Here is a 15,920-nt window from a genome sequence, read left to right as displayed (position 1 = left end):
AGCTATCCAAATCCAAGGGCCATAGAGGGGTTTTACTATCTGCACATCTCCACTAATAGGGCATCCACAATCTTCCATTGACTTTTCTATTTTGTCAGAAACAAGCAAATCTCTAGAAGATCCTCATAGATGAACTCTTGCCAGAATGTGTTATCCTTAATCTAAATCTTAGCCCCACGGCAAGTGCTCTTTGTAAGATTAATTGAACACATACTACACGAATCCTATTCTGATAGAAGACTTCGTCTGCTCACCTAGAAACAAAGGCTTCCCCCTGAGAAATACAATCTTGAGTATCTTCTCTCATTCCCAAAATGTAGCAGGAGATCTTCTAGTCAAATCCACAATAAGATATAGTGGATGATATCCTTGCTTGGCTTACAGTTCGGGCTCTAGCTCTCTAGGGCAAATAGTTGTCTAGCTAGGACCAAGGTCTGCTATAAGATCTAAGCCTTGATCACCTCCAATGGAAGTTGAAAAGGAGCAAGCCTTTCAAGAGCAGCAAAACATGGAACTCACATTCCACATTCCACCTAGCTCTCATTTCTCATTGTTTAAGCCCAATAGAAAAACTCTAGTTACCAATAAATGCTGCCTTTCATCGATTACAAGCTTGAGATTGATTTCCTCATCGATGAAGGTGACAATTTGTGTTGAACTTTTTTGTAGGGCTATGATGCTTTTCATCATGGCTTTAGATGTCTCCCATTGGAAGCGACAATCCTCTAGACTAATTGAGACTATAAGTAGCCTCATTTTGCTGACTTCACCTTATTTTATTTTCAAAAATCTAAGAAGGTGAAGAAGTCACCCCTTCCCTAGCTTAATTTGAAGATGCCAGATGACATAGTGGAGAAACCCTCTCTTTTGGCCAGATTGAGGTTCGGCACTCCTTTCACCTCTAGAGAAGGGTTAGATAAAACTCTTACAACACTTTTTCCTTTGTTTGTCATAGTCACTCTCTATAGCAAACTTTTATTAACTATATATTTAGACTTCATCCTATTAATGAGGAGCAATACTTTCAAATGTAGTCTCAAGAATTCCTACGAGGCTTTATGCTGTGACAATAGATTCACTAGATTTTTCGATACATAAACACTCCAAAGAATCTAAAGAGCTCTTAAAATAATGAATCTTAGTCACATGGAATACTTACCAGTGAGTATTTGTAACCACTTCAAAGAATCTTGATAAAGAGCTTTTGAGAACAATGCATCATAGTTGCATGGAATACCGACTAGTCAGCATGTGATTTTTTTTTCATAAGAAAAAATATGATACCCCAGACTAAAAGGGGCCCAAATTTGAATGGAACTGGTCCACTTGATCAGCCTAGCTACCAAGAAATAGAGTCCAAAAGATTCACTATAAGAAAAGAGAGTTTTAGCGATGAATTTATTTATGACAAAAAATATTAACATCAAATCATCATATCAACGATGCAAAAAAATTTTCATCGATAATAAAAAAATATTTATGATGATTATAAATTTTTATCATAAATAAAAAGTATTAGCGACGAAAAAAGAGTTTCATCGTAATAAAAAGCTTATTTTCGATGAATATTTTTATCATAAATAATTTTTTTTAAAATTACAAATCTTCAAATATTAATGATGATAAATCTTTCATCGGTAATAGTTAATTTTTTTATGAAAAAATAATCGATTCCATCGCCGATTATTCTCATTTATGACTAAAAATTTTTGTCACTAATATTTGAAAAAAATAAAAAATTAAATATTTTTGATTATTTACAACATAAGTATCAGTCGCAAATAATTTAATTATTTATGATAAAAACAGATGTTATGTCATAAATAAGGATTATTAACGATAAAAATTTTCATTATTAGTACTTTAAAAAGTTAGATAATTTAAAATTTTAAAATATAGAAATTATTTATCATAAAAAAATAAACATCATAGATAATTAAAATATTTACGATGAAATTTTTTTTTTCATCATAAATTATCAACCGTTTACGATAAAATTTTTCATCACTAATACCTAAGAAATAAAAAAAATTTAAAATTTAAAAAATAAGGTATTTGTGATCTAAAAATAATTTTCATCGTCAATAAGTGATTTTTTATGATAAAATTATTTTATCATAAATAATTAAAAAAATTAAAAATTTAAAAATTATAGAATATTTACGATGAAACATGCTTTATCGCTAATATTGCTTATTTACGATGAAAATATATATTCCATCATAAATAAATATATTTTAAAAATTTAAAATAAAAAAATAATTTATGATGAAACTTATTCATCATAAATAATCAACTATTTACGATGATAAATCAAATTACCATCGTAAAATTGTTACTTATTACGATGTATATCTTTCATCATGAATATTTGAAAAATAAAAAAAATTTAAATTTCAAAGGCTAAACTATTAGTGATGGTAAAAAAATTTTTCATCATTAAAATAATTTTTAATGATGAAAAATTTCATCGCTAATGGTTTAAAAATTTTGAAAATTTAAAAAATTTTTTTATTGAAGGATATATATTATAGTAATTTTTTTTTATATTTATAAAACATATAAGATAGTTTTAAAAAATAATATGTACAAAATAAAAGTATATAAATATTAAGATGACTATATAGTAATATAAGAAAATTGTTGGAATCATACTTAAAATGCCAGATGTAATTTGAAAAAAATAATAAAAATTTTATTAAAAAAAAATTATAAATAACTTATAAAAAAATAGTAAATATTAAAATTAAAAAGTTTACAAGAATGATGGATAGAGTGGGCCAAGATATTTTAGAATATGTAACTGTATTTTATCTAGTTTTATCATTAGTTAGTTCATAATTATCATATATACTAAATTTTATGTTTATTATATTTATAATGACATATTTAAAGAAAAATTTTGATTTTATTGCTTGTGATCTTTAAAAATCTTATTTTATTTTATTTCTTAGTTATACACATAATAATGAATAAAAATTTAGATAGATTGATGAGCTGATATGGATGAAGGAAAAGTATATGTGGGGTATGAGTCGAACCTACTTCAACCTGCATGTAAACCAAACACAATTTGACCCATTGACACCCCTAGTTTGAATTATACTTTTGTCCAATTTTGGTTGGTCTTTCATCTATTTTAGTTAATAAACAAAAAAAAAAAAATAAAAAGAGCGACATGGCAGTAGATTAAGGGAAAATTTTGCACCCCATATCTGGTCTCTGGTGCTAAAGAGCCTGGTTCTATTTACAGAAGGCTCCATTGAGTCTCTTAGACATGATCAAGCCCAAATTTAGCTCATTTTTTATGTAGTTCTCATTAAATCTAAATATAATATGAGTTCTACAAAATCTAAATAAGCAGGACAAAATATGTGATACCTAGAAATAGGCTACGAAAGTATTAACATTCTATGAAAATTTAAAGATAGATATGGTCCCAACCGTGTGGGCCATGAAAGAGGGCCGGATGAACTTGGTCACATACTTCCTAAACAACAACATCAGAGAAGAAAAAAGCAAGATACTTTTTTGACCTCTCAAATATCATCATTTTTCGTATGAAGTCCTGAGTTAAAAAATTTGCAGTCAAATCCTTGAACTCACTTTCAGTGAATCAATGTGGTCCTATCATCTATCTTGTCAGTTGGATCTGAAAAAATTTTATCATGCGAGCATCATATAATTACTTATAAAAAATTTATAAATGAGAAATTTTTTTTAGTAATTATTAGCGATGGAAGATAATTTTTGTCGCTAATAACATAATTAACAATGAAAATAATCATCATAAATAAAATTTTTTTATCAAAAAATTTTTGACGGAGACTATTAGCGATGAAATCCTATATTTTTGTTGTAAATAATATTTTTCAGAAGAAAATTTTTTCCAGTGGAGAATTTTTTTTTTGGCAGGAACTATTAGTGGCGAAATTTTATTCGTCGCTAATAAGCTTATTAGTGATGAAAAATTTAGTTTTCGTTACAAATTTATTTTTTAGTTAAATTACTGACGATGAAAATTAATTTTTGTCGCTAATACCCCACGTCCCGTCATGTCCCATCTGAAACCCATTTTCTTCCTCGTTGCCCTCCCTGCCCTCACTCGGCATTTTCTTGCGCTCCCCCCTAGCGTTCCACGTCTCTCCCCCTGTTTGGCCGCCATCACCGTTCGCTCCACCGTCACCATTTGCTCCACCGTCGCTGTCGCCATCCGCAAAGCCATCGTTGATGCCACCATCGAGGTGAGTTTTATTACTTTTTTTTTGGGGGGGGGTTCGGGCCGGGGATGGGGACGGGGACTGGGCCGACGGGTCGGGGAGCCGGGGTCAGGGACGACATGCCTGGGCTGGGGACGACGGGCTGGCCCATGGGGCCTGCAGGTCGGGGTCGTGGAGCTTGCAAGTCGGGTCCGGCGGCTTAGGGCCTGGGATGGGCTTGGCAGGCCGGGGACGGCAGTTCGCGGCCATGGGGCCTGCTGGCCGGGGTCACGGGCCTTGCGGGTCGGGCCCGACAGGCCGGGGCCGGGGATGGGGAGCGCGGGCTGGGTCCGATGGGCCAGGGCCTGGGATGGGGATGGTGGTCCGACACCGGCAGGCCAGGGCTGGGATCGGGTCGAGTCGGGTCGGGTTCGAGCCGGGCCAGGCCGGGTCCGAGTCCTAGTCCGAGTCCTGGCCGGGGTTGGGTCGGGTTGGGTCCGTGATTGGGCTGGGTCGGGTCCGGGCCTGGTCATTTTCGGGTCGGGCTGGGCCGGACCGGGTTGGTGCGAGCTGGGTCGGGTCAGGTGGAGCCGGTGGTGGGTCGGGTTGAGTCAGTTTCGGTTCGGGCCGGGTTGGGGTGGGTCGGGTCGGGATGGGGCAGGTTGGGTTTGGTAGGGTTCGGGTTGGGTCTGTTCCGGGTGGGCCGAGGCCTTCGGGGATGGGTTCGGGGATGGGGACGGGGTCGGGATGGGGCAGGTCGGGTTGGGGTTAGGTCGGGGCGGGCCGAGCCGGGTCAGGTCGGGTCAGGTTTGGGCCGGGTCAGATCAGGGTCGCGTCGGTTTCGGGTCGGATCGGGGTCGGGTCAAGGTCGGGTCTAGGTCGGGTCGGTTCCGGGTCGGGCCGGGGCCTTCAGGGATGGGTCCGGGGATGGGGTCGGGGCAGTCCGCCAGGTCGGGTGGGGCCGGGACTGGTCGGGGTCAAGACGAGTCGGGGTCGGGTCAGGTCAGTTTCGGATCGGGTCTGGTCGGGCCGGGCTAAAATTATTATAATTATTGCATATTATTTTTTAATATTACTACTAAAATTATTTAATTATTTAATTAATTATTTTTTACTAACACAATGCACATTGCTGTTACTTGTTCCAATGAAATTATTTATGTGCTGTTTTGTATGTTGCTGAAATTATAAATAAAAAAATATTTTATTTTAGAGAAAACTCTATTAAAATTTCTGATGAAGAAATTTTAATACAAAGTTATTCTTTTTGGATAAATTAGAAATCCATCTTCGAATGCATGTTCAAAGATGGTTCTTAAATTATATTGAGCCGTAGATTCTCATTCAAGTTTTGATCTTCATCAAGATCGAAACTTGGATATTTCGTATTCAGATTTTTTAAAAAAATAATAATATTATTATTGTTAATAGTTGATATTCTATTTCATTATGTGATATTCAGTAGTTATCTAGCCATTGTTCTCCAGGTATATGGTGGATAGGATGCGTAGGCACTGTATCCACATCATATACTTAGAGAACCATGGGAAGATGGTCTTGAAATTTTTATAAAAATGAAACGAAATATCCAAATTGTACAAAGATTTTCAAGTTAGAATTTTTGATAAAATTACTTCATATTAAAATCGTGAACCGATGGAGTTAGAAGGTATTTGACCAAATTTTAACATTGATTAAAGCAGCTCTGCTCGATGAAGAGAGACTTCTGAAATCATATTCTGAAGCAAAAATATATATGCAAAAACTGAGACTTGGCTATACTCCTATACATGCCTGCAAAAATGACTGCATATTATTTTATAAAGATAATGAACAAGCAACTGAATGTCCGAAATGCGGTGAGCCTAGATACAAAATCAATATTAGGAAAGCAAAGAAGATACCTCAAAAAATTTTGAGATATTTTTCATTGATTTCAAGACTTCAAAGGTTGTATATGTCCACAAAGACAGCTGAAGAAATGAGATGGCATTATGAGCAGCGGGTTCCAGAGGAGAACATACTTAGCCACTCGGTCGACTCTTTAGTGTGAAAAAATTTCGATACAAAGCATCCACATTTTGTGAGTGACCCGCACAATATCCGACTTGGTCTAGTGACAGATGGATTTAATCTCTTTGGTAATCTGAGTACCTCTTACAGCATGTGGCCTGTGATGCTAGTTGTATATAATGTGTCCCCTTGAAAGTGCATGAAAGAAGTATTTATTTTTATGTCACTGTTGATTTCGAGTCCAAAAGCATCAGGTAATGAAATTGATGTATATCTATGATCTTTAATTGATGATCTGAAGGAGTTATAGAAAAATGAGGTACAGACATATGATTCTGTGAGTCGAAGTAATTTTAAGTTGCATGCTTCGATTCTGTGGACCATAAATGATTTTCTGACATATAAAAATTTATCTGGATGGAGCACCAAAGGATATCTTGCATGTCCAATATGCAATAAGGATGCATCTTTCTTACATTTAAAGCATGGACAGAAAATATGTTTCATGGGTCATTGGCGGTTTCTTCCTGCTAATCATTCTTGGAGGATCCGTTATAATCAATATTTTGATGGTAAGTCCGATCGACGTCTGCCACCTAAAGAGTTAAGTGGAGAAAAAATTTTAGAATAACTTGAAGTCATTGAAAACGTCCAATTTGAAAAAATATCGGGTACTCACAAGCGAAAGTATACTGAAGCTGAGCTGAATTGGATAAAGCGAAGCATCTTTTTCAAACTACCGTATTGAAAGCAGCTACTACTTCGTCATGATCTGGATATAATGCACATTGAAAAGAATATTTATGATAATATCATCGGTACTGTATTGAATATTTCAGAAAAAATAAAAGATGGTACAAAAGCTCATCTTGATTTGCAAGAAATGAGAATCTAGTCGGAGTTGCATTTAGTTCATCGAGGTGAGAGATTTTTTATTTCACCTGCATGTTATTCGCTGTTTGGAGAGAAAAAGAAGAATTTCTGTGGATGGTTCAAAATTGTAAAATTTTCTGATGCATATGCTTCAAACGTATCACGGTGTGTTGAAAACAACGATGGCAATATCTCCGACATGAAAAGTCATGACTCTCATGTGATGATTTAATATTTGCTTCCTGTGGTCATGCGTGATTATTTGGGTGGTAATGGTCCAACTGTATTGATTGAGCTGGGAGTGTTCTTTTGAGAACTATATTGCCAAAAATTAAAAATTAACTTACTTGAGAGATCAGAGAAGGATATCGTACTCATTCTTTGTAAGTTAGAAAAAAAATTTTCACCATCATTTTTTGATGTTATGGTGCATCTGGCTGTTTATCTTCTAAAAGAAGATCTTTTGGCCGGACCAGTACATTATCGATAGATGTATCCTATTGAAAGGTAAAAAAATTATACGTACTTTATCATATCAATTATAAGATATAAATATATTTTTAAAATTTAAATTTATTTTTATTTGCAGATTCTTGTGTATCTTAAAAAAATATGTGCATAATAAAGCAAAGCCTGAAGGGTTTATAGCGGAAGCATATGTAGCTATCGAGTGTGTCACATTCTGCTCGATGTATCTTGACGATATCGAAATAAGATTCAATCATACAGATCATAACACAGACCGTGAATGGGGTGACAATGAACCGATGTTGTCTATATTTAAACAAACGGTTCGACCTAATGGTGCAAGGAGATATGAATTTATGGACGTGAACGAGCTATCTAAAGCACACTTTTATGTTCTAAATAATTATGAAGAAATTGAAGATTTTATTGAGTAAGCATCATCTTACCATACTATTTAATGATTAATTTTTTTTTTATATCGATATAAAATTAAAAATTATAACTTCTTGCAGTGAGCACAAGAGTATACTATGTAGAGAGAGTAATACGGATGTCGATGATCGATATAGGAGGGAATTTGCAAAATAATTTGGTGATCTTGTAAGTTGCATTAGTGATACATTATTTATTTACTTATAAATAATATTATTTGAACTAACATAATTTTTTATCTTATGATATAGATGAAACATAAGTATTTCAATAAAGAAGTGGGTGCGATCGATGAGTTGTATGATTTAGCATATGATTTCGATCAAAAAGTTAATCACTACACATCTTGTATCATTAGAGGAATGAGATTTCACACAAAGGAGCTTGAGATGCAACGACGGACCCAGAATAGTAGAATTGCTACAACAGGATATGAAAGAGAAGAAGAGATTGATTATTATAGTGTACTGATAGATATCATAGAACTGAAGTATGGATCCAGTAATTCTGTATTTTTATTTTAGTGTGAATGGTGGGATATTAGTAATAAAAAGATCGAGATTCATATCGATTCATAATTTATCAGTATAAATTTTGCACGAACATGGTACCAAAATGAGCCGTATATATTAGCAACTGAAGCGAGACAAGTAATATATTTGAAGGATCTAAAGTATCGAGGTAATTGGCATGTTGTATAAAAAATAATATCTAGAGACGTACATGACATACCAACTCGATTAGAGATGAATTAAAATTTGGATTTACATGAAGAGGAAGCTTTTCAGCAAGAAGAACAAATATTAGCCGAGCTTTTGATTGATGAAAAACTTATAACGGCACCTTTGAATAGGGCTGATCTCCCATCCAACGAAGTTGAAGCTAATTTTGTATTTAATCTTGATGAGTCGGAGGGCGATGATCAGTTCATAAATGACGATGAGATAGAAGATGACACATATATTGATTACTGTGATTCGGACGAAGATCTACACATTGAGGAAGATACGAATATTGATGAGTAGATCTATATTCTTCGTTCGATTTTGTCTTTCAATAATGGTATGCGATATAATTGTATTCATTAGAATATTATTTGATTTCTATTATTATTATTTAATATTATATTTATTTATATCTCAATTTCTGCAGATATGGCACCATGAGACAGACGACGACGTTCACGTTCACAGCTCGCTGCAGATACCTCAGAGGTTGAGGCACCTCCATTGATCTCTGTTGCCGCACCGGCTCCACTGTCAGAGGGTCCTGCACCGGCAGGTCCCAGTGAGTTGGATCCCAGTGAGGTGGGTCCCAGTGGTATTAATTATTACACTTTATATATAATAAAATTTGATTCTTTTATTTGGATCATACTAATAATTTATTTATTATTATTTTAAGTGAGTCCTCATCGGTGGTTAGGTGAGGGCGAGGTCCATCGAAGAACTTCGCTTTGGAGTGTTGGAGATGCGTGCACCTGAGAAGTGTTTCCAGATTGAGATACCGGCCAGCTACACTAGACCCATTAGGGGATAGTGTGAGCCATGGTAGACTGAGCTGGGCATCATATGCCGTAGTTATGCCCTCGTGATGTTCTTTGATTGGTGTCACATTCTATCAGCTTAGAGAGAGATTTTCTACACCCATTTATAGGTAAAATAAATTATATTATGAATATTTAATTTGCATAGTATTCTTCTAATATTTGTTATTAGCATGGTGTATTTGACATCATTGATTTTGAGGAGGATCATATGAGGCAAGCCATCGACACTCAGTTATCAATGCGTTTCAAGGACTATCGCCATCACATGCATTAGCATTGGTATTGGGTGGTGCAAGATCATGGAGAGAAGGCAGCGTGGCAGTAGCCCTATGACAGCATCATCATGGACGAATGGACTATCATATGCCGACATTACGAGGATTTGGCATATCAGGTTATATCTTTAAATTTTTTTAGAGTTTAATGACTTAATCATTTATTCTTAAATTAAATTTTTTATCTACTAATTTTACTGATAATTTTACAGAGATGATGTGCCCAGAATGCGATGAACCAAACGAGACAGATCGTGCAGCATTGTGGGAGTTCGAGATCGTTTGCTCGTCACATGGAGCACATGATATGTAATTTTTAATTTCTAATTAGCATATAATTCTCTAGTTATTTAAAATTTTTTTAATTAATTCTCAAATTACAGAGAGATGCTGAGAGTGACGAGCTTCCTGGTAGGATCGATATATACTAGCGGACCCACCAGCGACAGTCGGGGGAGTGGACGACGGGGAGTCAGAAATTTTTTATAAGTTTTTTCAATTATTTTTTATTCATAATCTAATTTTTATTATAAAATTAAAATAACTATAATTTTAATTTTCAAGATCGTATGACAGATATGAGATCTCAGTCTATCCCTGAGGGCTCGACCGCATCCACAGATGATGAGATCTATGATCGGGTACTCGGTATGAGATCCTGTTATGTTAGGGGTCTATGGTATGGAATCACTGCTTCCTTATCCTCACGCTCATCTAGGACGAATATTTATTCTATGTGCGAGGCTCGACTGACGGAGGTGCAGAGACAGACTGTCGAAGATCGACAGTAGGCTATCGAGGATCGATAGTGAGCTCAGGAGTTGGCTGCATGCATCGATGACTATCAGTGCTTCCAGATCTAGATGATGGAGTGGATGGTGCAGATGGAGTAGATGATATAACTGATGAGGCAGCAGTAGATCGATGCGAGCTCCATCGTCGGTCTGAGCTTCGTCGAGTGCTCCCCATCCCCAGCTCATTGTCCAGATGCTAATATATGATGGCTTATTGATGTACTTTTTTTTTATTTTAAATATCTTATAATTTTAATTTAATATAATAAAATAATAAAATTTATTTATCAATTTATTATGTAAAATTTTTATTTTTATTTTTTTAATTTATAAAAATATTATACATATAAATTTAAAATATATATTCATAAATTTTTTAAAAAAATATGATTAAATTATTAGTGATAAAATTATTTTTGATGAAATATTCATCACCAAAAATATTTTACTAATATAATTTAATTTATCAATAAATATATAATTAACAGTAATAAAATATTTTTATCATAAATAATTATTAGCGATGTAAATTTTCATCAAAAATTATCTTATTTGTGATGAAAATTTTTGTCACTAATATTATTTAATTTTATTTCATAATTTTTTTATTAAATTAATAGCGATGAATTATTTTCATTACAAAAAATATTTTTTTGTGACGTAAATTTTTTATTGCTAAAATTTTTGGAAATAATAGCGATGAAAATATTTTCATCCCTATTAATTTTTTTATTTATCATCGATGGTTTGTTTCGTCACAAATACCTTTTTTAAGATTAAATTTTTTCATCTTTTTTTAACGATAAAAATTATTCATTGTAAATATTTTTTATTAATGATAAAATTTTTATTTTTATCATAAAATATTATCAATGATGAGATTATTTGCGATGAAGTATTAGCGATCAAAATTTCATCACTAATATGTATTAGCGATGAAAATCGGTTATTAGCAACAAAAAATTTTCGACGCTAATAACCTATTTTGTTGTAGTGATTGTGCATGAATTTTAAACCTCCGAAAAAAATTGAAAGAAAACTTTTGGTAAGAGTCTTTTTCTCTGATAGGCTTCTGATTAGAGTTGAAAATTGGAGTCAGGAGGGAGTAAAACTCCTCCCCTCCATACCTATTTAAGAGTCATCTTCCCTCCATAAATTGGCATCATTGAGAACCACCTTCCTTTCTCCCTCTTTTTCTTCTTGAGTTCGCCATGTCATCTCACCATGCCTGCAGAAAATTGAGATTGGAGAGTCACCGAAGCCTAAGGTAAACCCCAGCCTTTCTTCTTCTCTTTCTTCCCCTTCTCCCCATGGCCTTAGGCAATAGTGCCAGCTATCGATTTTGCCGAAAATAAAGAAAAGAAAGTCCCTATTTTTTGATCTCTCTCTTTTTTTTTCTAGCTATGTTGTCGTCGATGCTCATCATCAAAGCCCCCAACCTCTTCTCTATATTGGACTCTAGCCTGTGTTGACGCCTCAACCACCAGTGAGCTTGCTGATTTTTGAGAATAACCAAGAAAAGGGCCTAGGTTCAGACTTATTTTGGTTTGATTTCTATCTCTCCTGTTGATCGCTGTCACCGAAGATATCTCACTATCCATCATCAGACATCCAGCTACGCCACTACACCTCATTGGACCATGACCACAACCATTTCCTTTCTCCTTTATTTGGCCAAAGAAATGGAAAAGAAAGAAGAAGAAGAAGAAGAAAAGAAAAAGAAAAAAAATAAGAGAGAGAAGAGTCATCCCTCTCTTTCTCTTTGGTGTCCCTCTCCTTACTCTCTCTTTAAATGATGATCGGACCTTAGTGCTCTATTTCTCTCTCTTGAAAAAGAAAAGAAAAGAGAAGAAAGAAAAGAAAGATAAAAAAGAAAAGTAAGAAAATATGACTTTCTCTCTCTTCCTTCTTTTTCTCTCCAATTTCTCTCTTTGGAACTATTTCTCTCTTTATGAAGTTGCTCTCTAATAACTCACGATGTTGCTATTATGACACTGTAATTATCAAATTAATTTTAATTTTTTTTAAAAAAATATTAAAAATACGTAGAAAGTAGTGAGTCGAATTGAATCCACATAGAAGACAGTGTTGATTTGAAATCTTTGATTTTTATAAATTTTTTTTTTGAAAAAATAATTTAAATTAAAAAATAAAAATTAAAAATATGAAAGATAAACTTGGTACTAAGATCTACTATCTAGATCTTAGCTTTCACTTGAAATAAAAATAAAGAATAGGAATTTAAAGAGCGTGAAAATAAATTTTGCATTAATTAAAATTAAAATTTAATTATAAAAAATTTAAAAATAGTAAAAATAAAATAAAATAAAATTATAATAAAGATTTGAAGTTGATCAACACAGTCTTATTGGAAAGATGGTTGACGATCTCTCCTTCTTTCTTCGTACTTCATGGATTGAACTGGCTTCTCTCCTTCTTTTCTTTAGATCCCTACACCTTTCTTATTTTTTTTTCTTATTTTTTCTACTATTTTTTAACTTCTTCTCCTATTTTCGAACCTCCTTATTTATAGATGACTTTTTTTTTGATAGAAAATAGAGTCCCAAAAGCCCTCCAAAACATGTCCAAGCCACATTTTACATTTCTGGCCATCGGATCATGTTTGGACACACGAGATCTCATAAAAAATCATCACCCAGCTCTTAATTTTAGTCGGATTTGGTGCTGACCATCCAATTCAGTGATGGATTGAATTGCATCCATTGATCAGTACAAATCAGTTCTACCACCAGCAACAATCAGGACTGTCCGATCTTGCTCAAGATTGCTTGGAGCTATCGAATCGCATAGTTGATGTGGGCCACCACCGTTGGATATGGGTTAGCATGTCCTTAGCCGTCCGATCGTATGTTTAGCATGATCTTAGCTATTTGTCAGTGCAAAACTCAACCATCTGCCCCATGAATCATGACTGTGGACCGTAAGACTGATCTATGGACTAGCTGGTCGTTCCATCATGCATCGAAAGCTTTTTCTAAATGATTTTTTGGATAGTTTTACTTGATTTTTTTCCTGAATTTTGTACCTAAAAAATAAAAAAAATATAAATTAAATTTTTTATTAATTATTTAATTATTTTGATGGTTAAATTGCTCAATTAGCTTTACATCTATTTTTTATAAATATGATCTAATTTCATATTTTTTAGAATTATTTATTTTGTAAGAAAATTTAATTTATTTATGAAGTTAAGGTTTTTAGGAGATGTTAACACCATTAATTATCTAAAAATATTTAAAATAAATATACAAATATATGACTTATCACAGTCCCCAACTTACTCATTGCTAGTCACTTAGCAATGCAAAAAAAGTATCACCATGTTTCATTAGGATCCTCCTTTATAAAAATAGATCCAGGATTGAAAATTATTTAATAAGTATTACTAACTAAGTATTAAGTTTTGGAAGCAAATTTCATAGTTAGTATAATTAGAAACTTTCTTAGAATTCATCTAAAAATCTATAGTACTTGTGCTTGTGATGGTATCTTAGCATTTAGGTGCTAGCTTGTAAAGGATAAATATATCCTCTTTTATCACTTATTTTTATTAATTTTCTATACACCCCTAAATTAAGCTCATGAACTAAAGTAACTTTCACACTGCTTCTCTCTCTTTCTCTTTTTTTTTTTAGTGCTGAGCATCCCAGCCTTTCTTCTATCTTTTGATGTGAACCTTCACACTTGACTTAAGTGCAAAGATCTGGTTATTAAGCTTAGGGCAATCCACATATACTCTGTATTTTATACTTTTATTTTAGATAGATAGCTCTTTCTTCAAATTTAAGTTTCTTTAATTGCGGTGTATATCAATTATCAATTTTAAATGATAATTAAATTTTCAGTTGGCCTTACAATCAACACCTATTTTGCCTTGTTAGTGTGCATATGCAATTGAAAGTGCTGATAGCCTTTAGGTAACCTAAGTAGGTTGCTAAAAGTCTGACCAACTAATCTATTCTTGAACTCACTATAGTCATTAGCAAATATTTTTTTACTATTATTATATTTTCTTAGTCTATTTAGCTCAGAATTTTCTTTCTTGACACATAGTTTATTCAAAAAGATTTTTGCAAAAAATTTTTAATTTTTTTCAAAAAATTTTTAATTTTTTTCAAAAAATTTCAAGAGATTTTTCTATCCCCAACTTAAATGCCATTGTCTCCAATAGTATAAACAAATTAAAAACATAAATTTAAATCATGAGAATAAAATGAAAGGTATAAGAAGCGAAACAACCTAAGAAGAGGTGCTCATCATCGATATAAAGGCTGTATTTTTTATTTTTTATTTTTATTTTTTTTATTTTTTACATGAAGAAAAAAATAAATATTGACTTGCCTCTCAATAAGCTCTAAGTTTATCATTTTTAGTCAAACACAATATAGCTCAGTTCAGTGTGGGTCTGTTAATGGTACTTGGTCAATGATTTGATTTAGTGACATCCCTTCAATATATGATTTCAATCTTTAATCATTTATCTTAAAAAAATTTTTAGATTTAAGATCATAAAGTTTGACTGCACCATGTAAAAATACTTGATTTACTATGTAAGGTCTATCCCATTTAGATCTCAATTTTTTTAGAAGGGTGGTGCCAAGGGATTCATTATGTTTGGAAAGAAGGGTGGCGCCAAGAGATTTTTTTCTTGAATTCTTTAAAGAGATTGTTGGTGTGAGAAAGATCAAATTTCTTTCTCACACCATCATCCATTTTTCAAATTTTTGGGATGCCAAAATTGGTTTTGGTGTAGAGACTTTGGCGCCCCTCCTCTTGACCCAAACCCTGATGCCCATCTATAAAAGGGAGGGCTCCAATAGTTGATGCCAATTAGTGTTCTTGGCTGATTTTTGTTTCTCTACCAGAGCTCTCTCCTCTCTCCCCCTTTCTCCATAAATTTTTTTTCTTGTTTGGAGCATCCAAGAGATTAAAGGAAGAAGAAGTAGATTGGCCTTCAAAGATCCTTGCAAGCTAGCACTTCTAAGGAGCTTGATCAGCATCCGTTTTTTGTATGGACCATCTGTAGAGGCCAAACTCCTTCGTATAGCTGTGAGCAATCTAAAGGAACTTCTTTCTATGCAAAATAGTTGTGGAGATTAGCAACCCACAATCTGGTAATAAGTTTTGAACTCGTTAGACTAGTTTTAATAGATCTAAGGATTAGATCTAGTCTACAGCATTGATTAGATCGATGCAGATTTTTAATTTTTAGATCTTAACTATATATTAAATCATATCATAGATCTTGATATAGTAGTCTAGATTAGATCTTATGCATATAAAATAGATTAAAATA

The sequence above is a fragment of the Elaeis guineensis genome, chromosome 7, assembly GCF_000442705.2.
Source record: "Elaeis guineensis isolate ETL-2024a chromosome 7, EG11, whole genome shotgun sequence".
Lineage (NCBI taxonomy): Eukaryota > Viridiplantae > Streptophyta > Magnoliopsida > Arecales > Arecaceae > Elaeis > Elaeis guineensis.
The sequence above is the reverse complement of the archived record's forward strand: the minus strand, read 5'-3'. Positions refer to the sequence as shown.